Genomic DNA, 18,450 nt, shown 5'->3' with positions numbered 1-18,450 from the left:
TTTATTCTGTAGAAGGGAGACAATAATTCATATCTGAGAATGTTGTCTTGTTATATTGTTAACTGAAGCGTTTCAATGCGCTTTACGCAACCTGTTGCTTGGGTGCTGTCCGAGGTGCTGAGGATGAGGCAGCGACAACTTCCTGTTTAGACTAACGTCCGGATAACACCAGTTTATTTTCTTCTCTGACCCAAAACACTTGACGAACACATAAGGGGTCAAGATGACGCGTACTGGATTCATTGAATTTATTTAAAGAAAACGGATCCTGTTTCTGTCGTCATTTTAAGGGTAAAGGAATAATCTAAGAATTGATTATATACGTTTTTTTATAGTTGTATTGGTTTGTTTACATGTACGAATACAGTAGAAATGTTTATTGGTAACTACAATTTATCTGTTTACATGAGAAATTTCAATGTGCTGGCAATTATTTTCAGATTATGTAACTATGATCCTGGTAGACAGAACCAGCAGATCACATTCATATGAGAATCTCTACTGCTTTCTTCTGAGCGAAGAGATTTTCATACTGGTCACTTGGACACATCTACTGACTCTTTATTATCACTATTAATAAACATGGTACTTGTATTGGTAACACATGAAATATGCTCTATGTGATGGAATACACTTTTAGTCACATAGAAATGTTTTTTTTTCAAAACTAAATGTTAACATTAAATTGAAAGTTAAAATAAAAGAATCACAAACTAAATTTAATGTAATTCTCTTGATTAATCCATTAAGAAAAAGTTTTAGTTTTTTTTTTCTGACCCAATTATCTAATATATGTCAATGTCATTGCTGAGGCAACACCCTTTTCCATTCAAAGGTTTAAAAAGTAGACCTTAACACATTACATCTGCTAAGTATCTCTTGCTGTTGAAACAGTGCAACCATTAGCTTTGCAGAAAGCAATAATTGCTGATATCACTTTACCTCACATGGGAAATTAGTCATTGCGCGTCTGGGTTCTCACAGATCTTTCTCTGTCGTCTTGGATCACTGGCAGGTAAAGTTGAGACTTTGAGGTCTGGGAGGACCAATGACTGACTTCTGCCAATCAAAGCTCCACTGGCAGTGAGGAGGGACTCCAGCGCAATGAATCATTCGAACCAGCAGACTTTCAACTTAACAAAAAGACTTGAGGCACTATTATACATCCTTTGTTTTTTGTGAGGCTCTTTTCCGAACAATGCACATAAGGATACATTTTTCTCTTCCACTTCTTTGATAATTGGATTTGTATTTATAAGCTCTTTCATGCAATGATTATAATTATGTCGTTGTCCTTTGGATCAGTTCACTTGTGAAATCTAGTCACAATATGGCTTGTAATCTAAAATGAATAAAGCTGGATCCATAGCTGCTTCTTCCGGCTCCACTGCTGCATTGTAATCCTTGTGACTGGTATTGACCTACCAGACCTCTAGTTTTCCCAATCCACCTTCCTTCCCTTTAGAAGCTCAGGCCCTGGATGAGGGTTAGAGGGGATGTCGGCACTTTGCCATGGCTCATTCGTTTGACACGGCACACAAAGACATGACGGATGGGGCTCATCCCAGTGCCTAGCCAGGGCCCTCGGGCAATTCTACTCTACCACACTACCTCCACAAGAAGCAGCAGCGCCAGAGAGGAGTGAGATCTTCCTCTTCTATGGGCAGAGTCATCCTCAGTAATGCACCTGTCGATGGTGAGTCTTCTACAATAGTTGCACCTTGACATGATCTACATGCAGGTAACCAACACATTCTCCTGGCAGTTCAGTGCTTTTTTAGGTTGGCAAATTGGTGGGGAATATTAATAATTTTGTACGCTCTCATTTGTACAATCTTTGTACAATCTGCCTAGGTCACTTTAGGTTTAGGGGTGAACATTAAGGCTTCGTGTTTTACTTTTTTTCGAAACATTATGTTTTCGTAAATTTAAATACATGCACACTTTTATCCAAAGAGACATACAAAAGAGGAACAAAGCAATTTGTCAGATGAATCAAATTATATAAATTCATACAAATTTGCTAACTCAAAAAAAAAAAAAAATTGTATGAGATCGGGCTGATATATATTCTAACGTATATTTATTCAATTTAAGGATCAAAATATAATGGTACTGTATTGGTTATTGGCAAATATTTCACTTAAAAAAATAAGTAGTAACAGTTGAAATTGGATATTTTGAAATGGTTAACTTTAGTTCTTAGTGTTTTATTTATTTATTAGATTAAATAATAATAATAATAAAAAAACAGTTATAAACTGTATAGTATTTGTAATCAGACTATAGCAGGGAAATTATCTTCTTGACTGTATCAACCAGATCCATATCTATAAATTTCCCTAGGACAATAACAGTACAGTGTCATCAAATAATGAAATGACAAACAGGATCCCGTGATGCTTTTGAAGGGGTTGCTGAATCCCATATCATTGTTGGCTGACTTTCCTTCCCTTTAAAAATATGTAATAACATGTAATAAAAAATGTATGTTTATTTTTTTAAAGAAATTCTTACATAAGTGAAAGTGACGTGACATACATCGTGCTCTGCATTTAACCCATCCAAAGTGCACACACACAGCAGTGAACACACATACACACTGTGAACACACACCCGGAGCAGTGGGCATCATTTATGCTGCGGTGCCCGGGGAGCAGTTGGGGTTCAGGGCCTTGCTCAAGGACACCTCAGTCATGGTATTGCCAGCCCGAGGCTCAAACCCACAACACTAGGGTTAGGAGTCAAACTCTCTCACCATTAGGCCACAACTTTTTTAATAATTCATTAATTGATAATAGAGTGAGCAAGTATATTTGTGTCCTCCTGGAAGTTTGTGTCTGCTTGTGTATAACACTGGATTTTTACTTAAAGGTGAAATATATTTCCTATCTTAACTTAATATGGACAATTATAAACCATTTGTAGGATGAAGTGGAAACACTGTTGTTCTGTGTCATATTCAACACATGGCTCTATTTGTTTGAGCATGGAACCAGTAGCATGAGTCTGGGTGCTGGTTATTTGTTTGTCTGACCAATAAACTGATTGGGACAGTTCTGCTTGACCATGTAGTGCAGAAATTAGTTTGGTGTTCAAATTTTTTTTACTTTTTTTGAAGGAAGTCTCTTATGCTCACTAAGGATGCATTTATTTGAACAATTTAAAATAACTATATACTGTGTATATATATATATATATATATATATATATATATATATATATATATATATATATATATATATATATATATATATACATCACAGGAATAAATTACATTTAAATTATAAATGACATAAAAAATTAAATAAAAAAGAAATGTCATTTGTTATTTTAAATGTAATTTATTCTAATATGCTGATTTGCGGCTCAGGAAACAGTTCTTTTTATTATCAATGTTGAAAACAGTTGTGGTAAGTTATGATTTTATAGAAACCATGATGTTTTTATCAGAAATCTTTTGTTAGAAAGTTAAAGAACAGCATTTATTTGAAATAAAATGAACATTTATTTAAATTTTATTAATTTATTAATTTATTAAGTCTATTCTGTCACTTTATATAATTTAATGCATCCTCACTAAATAAAATAATTAATAAATTAACATCTTACTGACCCCAGATTTGTCACTTATTTGTTTATTGCTTGTAAAATATAACAACATGAATGAAGGGTAGATCTGATCCACCGAAAGGATGGTAGTGGAAGAAAGTGGTCGCACACCTTCAGAGGCCAGTTCAGATGGAGCCCTGCACAGAATAGTGCACCTTTACACAACCTCAGATGACTATTGCCTGGGCTTCAACATCCGCAGTGGCAAAGAGTTTGGCCTGGGCTTCTACGTCTCAAAGTAAGACATAATGCCCGGGGATTTTGAGGGATACATTTCCATGTCTGACAACTTTATGACAACTGTTGCCATGGCTAGATTCTGTGATCAATTGTTGAACTTTATTAATGTGATGATTTGTTTAATTTTGTGATGAGGCTGGACCCTGGTGGCCTGGCGGAGCAAAATGGAATTAAAATGGGGGATCAGATTCTGGCAGCCAATGGAGTGAGTTTTGATGACATCACACACAGCAATGCAGTAGAAGTGCTAAAGAGTCACATTCACGTGATGCTAACTATCAAGGTGAGAATAACTAAAACATTAGCAATAGACCTGACATTTGACCCCCTCCTCCAGCTTTACAAATAATTTGTTGAATGACAAAATTCAAAATGTAACATCAGTGTGTACATTTAAATTTTAGTTTTTAGTTTAGCAAGACAAATCATTTCCAAAGTGCTTTGGCATATTAATTGCCACTACGGCATGTTAAACAACTCCGCCTCTTATTTTGTCTGGAAGTGAGAAAGCATAGCAAAGCAGACAGCTGGCATTTAGCCGTCACATTCCTGGTTGCTCGCTTTTCTAAGGCAGAGCTCAGGTTCCACCTGTGATGAACAGCCAACAGGTGTGCATTATTCACCAGGCCTTGGGGATCAAGTTATAATCAGCAGAAAGCCTCGTTTTATGGCCTTTTCTCATTGCCCCCATGTCAAGGATATATCAGCCTGCAGTTGTGCTATAAGTATATAGGGCTGCTAAATGCCTGTTTTGTTAGCTGTTGATGCCACTTTGTGGTGCTAAGTATGAGCTCTGTTGGTGATGAGTGACATGACAATGTGAGAAAATGTCAGACAAGGATCAAAACAAAAGGAGAAAGGGATGTTTTTGAACTGTGCTCCACTCTGTTCGAATCCAGCTCCTGATTGATGTTGTCTCACAGTGACTTACTTTCCTGCAAGGCAGTTCAGACTGCCTCCAACCATCATCTTGATGTTCAAGCTTAATGATGTTTTGTTTTTATGAAGTAACAAACTAACTGTGACTTCATGAGAGCCTTCAGTGAGGTCAGTGTACACCTAGCGCATCTGAATTGAGGTCATATCCTCCTGTCAAGTCATTTTTAAGCTTTTAGACTTCATTTGTACAATTACATTTTTTTCTGCGATTGTGTTATTTGTAATATAATGTCCTAGGAGGCTGGCCGGTATCCTGCTTGGCGGTGTACAGCTGGCTTAATAAATGTATGTAAACGATGCCTGCAAACCTCACTATTGATCATCATATCTGTTAAGTATTAATGGATAAATTGCTTGTTTAGTGCAACCCACTTTTTATGCACTTATATCTTATAAAAACACAATTTTCATTATTAAATTGATGGTGTGCACAGGAGCGGTCCATCTCCAGATTAAAGCTGAATGCCAACCGGCTACGTCATGCCAGATTTTTTTCATTGCTCTCTGATTCTCTGTTTTCCATTTAATATGGATGGCAGTGTCTGAAAATAGCCACAGATTAGATCTTAATGTTCACATGCAGATAAATCATCCGGGATTGTGCATGTTTGTAACATCATGGTGATTCAGGAGTATTTAGGTTGCAGGACAGAAGCTCATATATCACAATCACAACTTAACATAGATTCTTCTTGGATGAATCTCACAGAAACATGTCCAGGTCGTATTTCACCCTAAATCAAAAATAGAAAGAAAAGAACATGCAGAAGAAAAATAGATACGATGGCCACAAATTAAGAATTTGGTACCACAACTTATCAATTCTTTACCAAGTTTATTTAATTTGCTCTTGCATTGTATTGAAATCATAGGTTAAGACATATTATGAGGGTTTTAGTAAAGGAGTGATAAAAATGTTTTAGACAGGCTGTGTTAAATTTGACAAATTTGATTTATTGTACTGTTGGGAAGATTGCTTTTATGGTGTGTGTTTAAGTGTGAAATTTATATTTTTTGTAATTAGTATGAAATTAATGCCAGAAATGCCTGACGTCACTAAAATAGTTTTCCGTTAATATCAATATCAATGGAAATATGTCTTCTGGCAAAACACCAACAATTAATTTGCTGTGTGATTCTCACAGTGCATTATGGGTATTCTCTAGCTGTTTAGCATGCATTAATTGTACACTCGTTATTGCTGTGCATTGTGGGATTGAATGAGTGAGCTTGATAATGTCCACTAAGGTTATCAAACACAGGGAAGGTCTTCAGACTCACTAGAAATGTCTAGGCAAGTGTGTTGAAGCTGGTTAGAGCTAAAACCTACACACATCTTGGACACTTCTGCTATTTCTCGGTGATGGGCCCTAGATTGTGGAACAGCTTGCCAACACCCCTTAGAGCTGCTCCATCTTTATCGGTTTTTAAATCTCTTCTGAAAACTCACTTGTTTTGTGTCCTCAGGTAAAGAGCTGGGTCGACCCATAATTAACCTGTTGAGTTCTCCCAGAGAGACTCGTGCTGGAATGAGGGAGCACAGCCCCAGCCCCAGCCGAGAGACCATGGCCATGTTGGAGGATATGGCCTGCAAGCTGCTCAACGCAGATGAGGTAGCGGCTGTCATGAGACACTGTGAAAGGGTGAGTCATCTAAAATTCTCCGCCGGCAGCCATATCACCCTGGAGCCCAAGACCGGTTGCCCACTGAAGCTAAGCAGGGCTGAGCCTGGTCAGTACCTGGATGGGAGACCTCCTGAGAAAACTAGGTTGCTGCTGGAAGAGGTGCTAGTGAGGCCAGCAGGGGGTGCTCACCCTGTGGTCTGTGTGGGTCCTAGCGCCCCAGTGTAGTGATGGGGACACTATACTGTCAACAAGCACCGTCCTTCGGATGAGACGTTAAACCGAGGTCCTGACTCTCTGTGGTCATTAAAAATCCCAGGATGTCTTTCGTAAAGAGTAGAGGTCTGACCTCGGCATCCTGGCTAAATTCGCCCATTGGCCTCTGACCATCATGGCCTCCTAAAAATCCCCATTTCCGCTGATTGGCTTCATCACTCTGTCTCCTCTCCATCAGTAAGCTGGTGTGTGGTGGGCGTTCTGGCGCACTATGGCTGCCGTCGCATCATCCAGGTGGATGCTGCACACTGGTGGTGGATGAGGAGATACCCCTTGACTATGTAAGCGCTTTGAGTCTCTAGAAAAAAGCGCTATATAAATGTAAAGAATTATTATTATTATTATGAGGTTCCCTTGAGCAAGGCACTGAACCCCCAAATGCTCCATGGGTGCCGCAGCATAAATGGCTGCCCACTGCTCTGGGTGTGTGCACTTTGGAAGGGTTATATGCATAGCACAAATTCTGAGTATGGGACACCATACCTGTCTGTATGTCAATGACTTTTTTATTTCACCTTTCTTTAGTTTCTAGTTGAACGTGTGGTTGAGGATCTGGTGCGCCCCCTGCTGGCCATCTTGGAGAAGCCTAGGTAAGGAGTGTTCAATATCACCCTCTGAAATACATATATATGTCACATACATTATGTAGTTTGCACTACTCATGCAGTCACTTACTTTACTTTGCGTGGAATTTTTTAATTTAACATTCACTTTATTTTATGAAGAATGTTCATCCCTCCCACAGATCTGGGCCGTTTTGACAGTATGGTTTTGCCCTTTGAGCTTCAAGCCTATGACATACTAAAAAAACAATGGTAAGAAAACGTTTCACTTGAAATTAAAGCTTTTTAAATTTTAGCTGCCATGTTTTTTAAAGTATACACTAACAGTCAGATGTTTAGATAGCTCCTCAATTTTTATTATTAATGTTTTCCATAATTTAGAGTAATAAGACAACTCAAGTAAATGAATGGGAAATATATAGTGACCGAAAAAAGAAAAAAAAATGACAACAATACTTCAGCTGAGCTTCTGTCAAACAGCATCCTGGGATAATTTTAACAGTATTGAAAAAATGCATTTATACTGTATGTTGATCACTTGGTGGTTTTCCTTGATATAAATCATATACAAATAAATAAATAAAACTGTATTTTTTTTTAAAGAAATTCATAAGAAAAATCTGGATTTTTATCTGAATCCAGTGTCGTTAATGTGAACTATTTATCAAGTATTTTTGTGGGTCCCCAGTAAGGTCTCCTATCCTGCGTTGTCCTCGTCACGGTGGAACACCCCGTCGCCATCAAATAACTCCCATAGGTAACATCCTTCTGATCCCTGTAGGAAATTATATAACCAGAAGACACAAACTCTCTTCTAAACCAACAATTTCCTATTCTGAAATGAATGTCTGACTGTATACACACATACACACACTACAAATTTCCTGTTGCTGATATTTAATCCACACACACAATCCCTCTCATTGTAAGACCCTTGTTACTGTACACTACCCTCACTTTTTGATAATACAGGTGCTGGTCATATAATTAGAATCTCATCAAAAAGTTGATTTATTTCACCAATTCCATTCAAAAAGTAAAACTTATATTATATTCATTCATTACACACAGATATATTTTAAATGTTTATTTCTTTTAATTTTGATGATTATAAATGACAACTTAGGAAAATCCCAAGTTCAGTATCTCAGAAAATTAGAATATTACTTAAGACCAATACAAAGAAAGGGTTTTTAGAAATTTTGGCCAACTGAAAAGTATAAACATAAAGTATGAGCATGTACACCACTCAATACTTAGTTGGGGCTCCTTTTGCCTGAATTACTGCAGCAATGTGGCGTGGCATGGAGTCGATCAGTCTGTGGCACTGCTCAGGTGTTATGAGAGCCCAGGTTGATCTGATAGTGGCCTTCAGCTCTTCTGCATTGTTGGGTCTGGCATATTGCATCTTCCTCTTCACAATACCCCATAAATTTTCTCAGAAAACACAGTGGACCAATGCCAGCAGATGACATGGCACCCCAAACCATCACTGACTGTGGAAACTTTACACTGGACCTCAAGCAACGTGGATTGTGTGCCTCTCCTCTCTTCCTCCAGACTCTGGCACCCTGATTTCCAAAGGAAGTGCAAAATTTACTTTCATCAGAGAACATAACTTTGGACCACTCAGCAGCAGTCCAGTCCTTTTTGAAGCGAGACGCTTCTGATGCTGTCTGTTTTTCAAGAGTGGCTTGACTCAAAGAATGCGACAGCTGAAACCCATGAATACGTCTGTGCGTAGTGGTTCTTGAAACACTGACTCCAGCTGCAGTCCACTCTTGGTGAATCTCCCCCACATTATGTAAGGATGCGGTTATCCCTATTGCTTCTACACTTTTTTTCTACCACATCTTATCCTTCCATTCGCCTCTCTATTAAAGTGCTTGGACACAGAGCTCTGTGAACAGCAAGGATACCAAACATGCATCACTGCCAAAAAAAGATAATCACCCTATTTTGCTTTATAGCCTGCCTGTTTCTTTCTGCTGCTGACACTGCATGACCTCCTAACCCCTAACCTTGGAGTGCACAGTGCCCACTGTCATTGTCCACACTGTTGGGCTGCAATGTGCCTCTGACTTTTGAATGGAAGTTGTTTCTGAAATGCAAGAAAGGCGCCTTGCATTGTTTAACCTTCAAGCATCCACCCACGCAGGTCTGAGGCTTAATGCAGCTCCTTTGTGATGTCCACAGAGGAGTAATTCAAAACTCTCTGTGCTAGAGGCCTCTGAAATCTGAGCAAGATGTGTGTATGCAACACCACACCGCTGCTTACTCAATGGATATGAATGTGTGATTGTCGCTCACATTTCTGGATGAAAAGGAAAGTGTGTGTGAGGTTTCGCAACATCTGCACTGATTTAAGGAGATGTAAACTAATTAAGCTTTTAAACTATTTATATGAGAAATACTTTGATTCTGAATTCTCAGTTGTATTATTATATAGCATCTATAAATTCACCTGTGTCTAGTGGTACTGTGGTACAATAATGATATCAAATGGTAATGACTTGTACTGTCCGGTGACATCCAGCAGCCCCAAATTAAAAAACGGCTTTTCAAACTTGAAATAGTTTACCGGGGTCAGTTTTAACCTTGGGTAAACAGAATCCTATAGATTGCCCTGAATGGACTTTTCAGACTATAAAGGTAAGAAAAAAACTTACTCAAAACTGTCTCCTAACTCAAATATGAGGCATGTAATTAGATGACTGTTGCTAAACATCTAACCGTAATATTGTAAAACCACAATGTTTCACACTGCGCAAGTTCTGTATGGTGATGCAGGGATAACAGTGCAAAACCAGTGCAAACACTCCTCTGGAGAAGGTTTCATATAAGGTAGGGTGACCATGTGTCCCCTTTTTCACGCACATGTCCTCTTTTTTTGGCCATTAAAAACTTCATATCTAAATTGCTAAAATAAAAACTGTTGCCATGGGTTGATTTTCCCTGTAGGTTAAAGGCTTGAAATATTGCCAGAATTGCATTTGACTGAAATGCTGTATTGAAACATTTTTCATACCTAAAACTGTTAGGTTTTGTGAAGCATGGCCACTGGTAGGAAGACTTTTAGCTGTGTTTATGATCAATGTTCATAACAGTGACTGTAAAATATGTAAGTCTAGGAATAGCGGGACCCACACTACTGTATATTTTTGTGCACCCAGTCCCTCCCACAACAAAGGTAAAATCGCAAAATTTGCATTGGGCATCCCGTGGAACCCCAATCCTAATGCAGCCATCTATTTTGCATTATCTATTTTGACCTTTCTCTTTAGGCCTTCTTGCAGGCCAACATTGGTCAAACGGCATCTAAATCAATAATCAAAAATAAAAGCAGGGTTTAAATGGAAAATAACCTGGAGTTAAACTCAGTGTGAAAAGAGTGTGAGAAATGGTTTTAATATCCTCTTGTATCACAGATTACCGTGGTGCATTCCACCTTCAGCCAGTGCAAGATCTGGAGAGAGAGACAGCAGCTCATTGAAGATCTGGAACGGCTGCGTTTGGCAGGTTTACCGACCGGACGACTTCCTCCTCCTCGAGCTTTCACACCTCTCTTGGATGTACCAGTGGACACTTACATCACAGACTCGCTTCGTTTTCATTCACTGAGTCCTGCTCACCCTGCTGGCCACACTCAGAGTCTCCTCATGGCACGGAACGCATCGCACGCTCCCCCCAGAGAAGAGACAACGGTTTCCCCTGGACATCACACCATGACTCTTTATCCAGCAGGGGTGATTCTGTCCCAGAGCGAGGGAGATCCCCTTATAGGAATGGACATAGAATAAAAACAGACAAATCCCAGAATGGTAAAGAGGTAAAGGATACTGTAATGAGTGCACACCGCCGGAGTAGGACCCCAGTGACCCAGGTGTTTGTGCCCAGCTCCGATCAGGACTGGAAAGAACCAGTCAATGGACACTCAGACAGCCAAGAAGCCCCACCAGAGGAAGAATCTGAATTAACCAAGGTTTGTATCTCGAAGACCAAACAGTCCCTTGGTGAGTTACTTGGAGTCACTGAGTCCCGACTTTATGTGGAAATGTTTCTCAAATGACAGACATCCCATTTATGTCTGACTAATATAACTTGATTATAAATTTATGAAATGTTAATACAGCTTGCCTATGCAACACTTTCCTCCACAATGCTAGGGTGTTCTGGGTTTCTAGCCCAAGTTACCACACTCATATCTCTCTTATAATTTGATCCATAGACATGGTTTAGGTTCCTACTTCATTGTCTAATATTAAGGGTTAGGGAGTTATTCAGATCTCTGTTTCTGAGTATAATACTATGACTAAAGCCTATTAATATAGTAGATGTGCAGAGCATTCGATTCATTCTGGAACCACAATGCCATACACTCTCAAAAATATAAATGTATAAATGCTGTCACTGAGGTGGTTACCTTTTTAAAAGGTATGTGTAAAATCAATAATAATCAATGTGTATTTCAAAATTAATATGTACCTTTAAGTTACTAATATGCACCTTTTAGAGGTAAAATAAGGTATCAAAATGAACCAATTTTTCTGAGAATGTAGTGTACACTCACAGAACAAGAAATAAGAACTTTTGGGAAAAAGACTATAGAAGTACTGATAGAGTAGTATTAAAGAAGAGATTCCACTTCAGTTCTTCTTATTTCCTCACCAGAAGATGGCAGTGAATTGCCCAGTGCCTGAAGTAACCCAGCAGTAATAGAGTGCTGTCCCATTTAAGAAGGTCTATAATGGACCGGGAGAAAGCTAAACATTATTATTTTACATTATTATTATTATTATTGTCTTAATGACAGTTGCTCAACTGGTGGACATCTGGAGACACCTTTAATAGGTTTAATCTGGACTGGAATCAGCATCTGTTGCTTTTATGGCACAATCAAAAGCTCAGTGTTTTCTCAGCATTCAAGTAAACGGCCTACAACAATATTAAGATGACCATATGAGCCATTTTCCCTGGACGCGTCCTTGCCAGGATTTCCATATTGCCTAAAACATCCAAAGTAGTTTAACCAATAACATGCAGGTATGGTACATAATCAACCAATCGTGGAGTGTGAGAACAAAGCAATGAAAATACACGTACATGTTAGGTGTTTGTTTGTTCATTCAACTTGAAGCGCCGCTGCACACCGATCATTGTATGACACCAAAGTACCAAGATGATGATGACCGTGATGTTACATTCAGCCAAGTATGGTGACCCATACTCAGAATTCATGCTCTGCATTTAACCCATCCAAAGTGCACACACACCGTGAACACGCACACACCTGGACCTATGCTGCGGCGCCCGGGAGCAGTTGGGGGTTCAGTGCCTTGCTCAAGGACATCTCAGACGTGGTTTTTGCTGCAGTGTTGTAGTCAAGACCAGGGGTTTTCAACCTTGTTCTGGAGGACCCCCAGCCCTGCACATTTTGTATATCTCCCTGTCCCTTATTAGACACACCCAACTTAGGTCTTGCTGTCTGTAACGGGCTGATGAGTTGAATCAGGTGTTAGAGGAGGGACACATAGTTTTGCTTTTTGAATCTGAAATCAAACAACACAAAGTGGAATATGTTCTCAAGAGGAGTGTCTGCTTGCAACTAAGTATCACCTACAAACTCTTTTAACAGATTTTATACCATTGCTGCAAATAATTCATAAGGATATTGCTGGTAGGATTCATCCTGGTTAGACTAGTGTGTTTGACTCCCTATCATTATTATGAGGGTCTGGAAATGAGCAACAGCTGTAGGCCTTTTGATTTCTGTTTTGATTATAGCAAGCACTCAGTTACGTTCACTGAGTGCAGATGCATTTTTATATGCTTAAATGGCACACCTCATTCATCACTGATGAATTACATCATGTGCCACCGTGTCTTGACAATATCCAGGCACCTGTATGAAGTGAGCCAGATTAAGGGCTAAAGGTCAAAGCAGGTGATGGCACGATACCAACAGCACCTCTGTGACCCCACATAAAAAGTTAAAAACCTGGAGTCCCATGTGTGTATGTGCACTTTTGTTCGTGGTTTTCAAGAGAAGCCACATCCTTGTCTATTACAGCCTATCATGTAACAACACTTGCCACTCTCAGGAGATCTGGTGTCAGGCTCAAAACCCTTCAGTTGCCAAGAACATCAATTCATACCAAAGGCCGACTAATTTACATTCCACTCAATTCACTTGATGTCTCACACTGAAGCTGTAAAGGGCTCTTCAGAGCGGCTATCTTCACTGAGCTCTGCAGATTAACATGCCTGAAGAGGGAAAGTATGGAGCGCCCTGTTGACATGTTTCCTGTTGTCTAACTGATAACTGTATTATCTGAGCGGCAAGTATGCTCCAGCAGCTTGGAGCTCATGTTTCTGTCACACATTGTCTGCGGTCACATCCCTCTTATCGTATGTTGTTGACGGTCAGGTGTTGTGTATGTGTTGGGGCTCCATAGAGTCTAGCACGCTCTTTTCCATTTTGATTATAGTCTGCTGTGCTGATTTTGATAGCCATTCTTCAGCTTATAAATACAGAGGGCTTCAGTTTAAACTATATTTAGACATTTTCTGGAAAACATTTCAGGGGGCTTTTGTCTATGAAAAACTGGCCACCTCAAGTGTTGTGAGTGGTGGTAGGATGATGCTTGTAGTCGTGCTTTTTACTGTGTTGCTAGAGTAATGGTTGATGACAATTCCTAATTATTATTTTTTTTTCAAGTAAAGAGATATATAAATAAATAAATATAGTTGCGACTTTTGAAAAGCACTGTCTGAGCCAAATTTGTGGATTTGGGTTTGAAGTTCAGAAGGTGCAAAATCTGAAAATATGTTTCTATTCAGCTATATGAGCACTAAAAACATTGATTTCTCCTCTTCTCTGAGTCATCTTCTTTCTCCTTCTCTCTTTTTCTTCACGCACACAGTGATGTACTCTGCTATCCGCTGATAAATGACTTCACTTGTCCTCTGAAACCATAAAATGCTTTGGTGATTTGTTTCTAGTCAAAAAGGCGGATGGCATACAAAAAAGACTGATGATGTCCCTGCGGTCTCCTTAATGTAAGTGCTGTTTAATGTAAGGGGATGTCAGCTTAAACAAATCTTAGGTCTTTAAATGACCATTAAGGGACACACAAAAAAAGTGTGTTGCATTAAGTATAATGTTTTGAAGCTGTGCTCTTAAGTAGTTCTTGTGTTCTACTCTTGGGTTCACTCACTATGACTGGAATAGTCTCAGTGTAAAGTTGTGGGCTAAATTATAAGCCTACTTGAAAGAATAACATAAATGTCAATGTGAATTGCTGTCCTCATCCCATTTTATATCCTTAACGTGACATTTCTGAGTGAAAAATTAAACATGAAATATAACTGGGCATTATATAGAACTAAATGCAATGCTTAAAGGGTTAGTTCACCAAGAAATGAAAATTAATTCGTTCCAAACCCGTAAGACCTCAGTTTATCTTCGGATCACAGTTTAAGATATTTTAGATTTAGTCCGAGAGCTCTCTGTCCCTCCATTGAAACTGTTCACGGTATACTGTCCATGTCCAGAAAGGTAATAAAAACATCATCAAAGTAATCCATGTGACATCAGAGGGTCAGTTGGAATTTGTTGAATCATTGAAAATACATTTTGGTCCAAAAATTAAAATAAATCAGACTTTATTCAGCATTGTCTTCTCTTTTGGGTCTGTTGTGAGTGCGTTTACAACACTGCAGTGACGCTGCTGGTTTTAATAGCATCACTGCAGTGTTTCATTTATGGGTGAACTAACTCTTTAACTGGGATAGTTCATCCAAATGTGAAAGTTCTGTTATCATCTACTCACCTTCACGTCATTCCAAACCTATATGACTTTCTTTCTTCTGTCAATTACAAAAGAAAATATGGGAAATGCCACATTTAAGAAATGTGGATTTTTTTTTTTGTCACCGATATTCTTCCAAAAAAATTCTTTCGTGTTTCAAACAGGAAATTACACTGTAAGCTGAAAATAATAAGCCAAAATAATAAACATTTTCCAGTTTAATTTATATTAGAATGAAAAGAGAAATAGAATGTCTCTATAAGAGGACAGCAGTGTTTGTTTTGACCAATGAAGAGCATGAAAACAGACCCCAAACTCTACAGATAGGTGTAGAGAGTTGACTAAACAGGTGCATCCTGGTTAGAGATCCTGACTGGGTAAATATGTCTACTTTGAATTAAAGTGCACTTGTGAGCTCAGCTGTACTCTGTACTTTTTTCCTGGCAGGAAAGACATAATTCCAAAGACACGCTCCTGCATCTGTGTGAGTATTTAACTTTTGGTTTATGTACACCTAGAGACTGGTGTACATAATTTGGTCCAGCTCACTCTGATTTGACTGTTTTCCTCTTATATTTAATTGAGCGTTATGCTGTTAGTTTTGTCAGAGATAGGATGATGAGTTTAGATGAGAGCTGATGGATTAGTCATGTTTTTGACCTGAAAGACCCAAACATCTGTGCTTCTGGTCTGCCAAAGGTTACAATCAGAGAGAAAAAAACATCAATTTCTGAAGTAGAATAAGCTGATGTCATCCACTGGCAGAGCTTTGACACAGTCTGGAGAAGGCCAGATGAGATCATACACAGGAGAGCAAAGGAAACGATTGGCATCTTGTGCCTGCAGCATTCGCTTTTTCCTGCCATTCAGTCAGTGCATGCCTGTCTGTGCTATGCCAGAAATACTCAGGGATGTGTCAGGAAAACAGACATCTGCATTAATGATCAAGTCCTTCACCTGAACTTTTCTAGAAATCTCTCTTTATGTGTGTGTGTGTGTGTGTGTGTGTGTGTAGGCTGGATTCGAGCTGGTGTCTGTAGACGGAAAGTCCCTCCAAGGTATTACACATCAGCATGCAGTGGATGCCATTCGGAGGGCTTTCAGCAACAAGGCCAAAGACCCCATGGAGTTTATCATCAAAATTCCCAAGAACCTGAGAAACTGACTGAAACAGACCGAATCTCAATGAGTTTTGAGTGGCATAGGCAAAACTAATTTTTGGGCCCCACTTCCCTATTAATATTATAGGCCTAGCATTAGCTACCACCCAAGCAAACAAAAATATTTCTTAATCAGTGGAAACCATTACAGTGTTTTCTATCGCAATAAGAGCTTGCGTTGAATCAATTAAAGTCAAATAGTTCTTAATTAGCTTGAGAACTGAGAAAGACCATTGCATTAATAGGCACAGCATGGGTCACATAACCACTTCAAGATGCATTATTGCTCTAATAATATTAACAGCCTGGAGTCACAATCTCACATCGAGACATTAAGATGGTTTATTTCAAGACATTTGTCATGTTTCCATCCTGAAATCTCATGTGTTGAACAAATTTTTTACTCATCTCATAAACCTTCCAACTCCAAACTAACTTTTGGCTGGGTTTTGTTGAAATATACATCACACCAGTTAGTACTTGAATTTTGCTTGAAGTATGCCATCATGACTGGCAAACCCCTGAGCAAGAATAAAAAAATGGGTTTCCAGAGAGTGTTATTGGCCATTCAAAGATGCTGACCTTTTCCCTTTTCTGTTGAAAGTTATTTGCTTTTGAATCTATCCCTTGTCTAATTTGAATCTATTCTATGAAATCTAATAAAACAGTCATGACTCGTCACTTCCGATGTTAAAGGAACTGACACCCTGTATAAACACAATATATTGTGGGTTTCTATTTGTGGTTGGCTTGAGCCTGGAGCTATAAGAATGCTCTGACATGACATGCTGATAATCTTATTTAAGTAAAAACACTACCCATCCATCCTACAGTCTCCACAGTGACGCCTGAGAGAGATTACACACAGACACAGCATGGATTGAGACCAGGTCTGTTTTTCTTTTAAATTGCTGGTTTGGTTTAGTGAATGTCTGGTGGATTTTTACCAACGAGGATCCCTGTCTCACTTTACATCCTGTGCTTAAAGTGAATTTCTATTTTTGGCAACTTATGCTTATACTTACCATTTTTTATATTTGTGCCTTAAAACTGTACATTTGGACTGTGCAATTAAAATCTAAATTTGTGATGATTATAGGATCAGTGTTATATACTAAACTTTTTTTTTTCTCTGTACGCATTTAAAGAAATCATTTAAAAAGCATCTAGTGTGCATTTTTGCAATTTGTTTAATTACAAAAGTCATCGTGTGATTATAAATAAAAAGGTTAAATATTGCCCGTTTCTATTGTGTTAGCTCTTTCGACTCTAATTCTTACCTCAAATGATAAAATCCAAATTCCTTCTTTCTTGTTCTGTTCTTTAGTCTTTTGTTTGTTGTATTTGAATATGAAAAAGCACATTGTGACAAAACTGCATAATTCACAGAAAGAGTAAATGAAAAACAAACAGAAGTGTTTGCTCATGTGGGTGATATCACTATATTAATATAAAGACTGAAATGCTGAAAGTTCAGCTTTGCCATCACAGGAATAAACTAAATTGAAAAAATATTAATATAATAATAAATTAAATATTTTAAAATAAAATACATTTATTTATTTTACAGTTATCATGGACTGTACTGAATTGTTCTGTTTCTTATTAGGGCCTGTGCACTGATGGTGTGAGGACTCTCTCTTCTTCTTCTTCTCTTATGTCATGATAAATGTCGGGAATTAATGACAAGTCAACAGAATGTCAGGAGGCCAGAATAACTTTCCTTTTTACAGGTGCCTGTCTAACATGCTAAATCAGAAGGTTGCTTCATTTTACATTCTGAAGAAAGATTCCTTATACTAAGACTTTTGCTGCAAGCTAGTTTTTCACAATGGCCTACCAGCCATCAGAATGTGCTACCAGTCATTTCAATGACAAAAAGTGTCCCAATCATTTGATTTTGAAAAGGATTTTGTAAATGATGTAGCTTGCTGCTGAAGCTAGTTTTACTTAAACCAGTTGAGGTGCCCATTCTCTGACTTTTGGGAGATGATGAGTTGGCAGAAGGAGAGGGTGACACAGGAACTTTGGGGAAGCGAGACGAGGGTAAATGATGATCCGATGGTGATATGCGATGAGTGGACAGGGTTCCGGGGAGACACGGACATCCAAAATGCAGAAACACACAAGAGAGCAAAACATAAGACAAGTAACAGGAAACAACGCTCTGATGAACACAAGACGCTAGACAGGGCAATATATAGGGATGAGTAATGAGTGACACTCT

General features: G+C 38.6%; 1 long non-coding RNA gene and 1 pseudogene across 1 annotated transcript; both read left to right on the top strand.

Annotated features, from left to right (window-relative positions):
* Window positions 1–183: 183 nt before the first annotated feature.
* Window positions 184–1,368, top strand: LOC128026663 (uncharacterized). Its single transcript, XR_008186474.1, has 2 exons — window positions 184–291; window positions 1,016–1,368. It is a non-coding gene; the product is annotated as an uncharacterized LOC128026663 (long non-coding RNA).
* A 184-nt stretch (window positions 1,369–1,552) lies between these two features.
* On the top strand, window positions 1,553–16,411 carry LOC128026608 (PDZ domain-containing protein 7-like; annotated as a pseudogene).
* Window positions 16,412–18,450: the final 2,039 nt, after the last annotated feature.

Source organism: Carassius gibelio, chromosome A13 (genome assembly GCF_023724105.1).
Source record: "Carassius gibelio isolate Cgi1373 ecotype wild population from Czech Republic chromosome A13, carGib1.2-hapl.c, whole genome shotgun sequence".
Taxonomy (NCBI): domain Eukaryota; kingdom Metazoa; phylum Chordata; class Actinopteri; order Cypriniformes; family Cyprinidae; genus Carassius; species Carassius gibelio.
The sequence above is the reverse complement of the archived record's forward strand: the minus strand, read 5'-3'. Positions and strand labels throughout refer to the sequence as shown.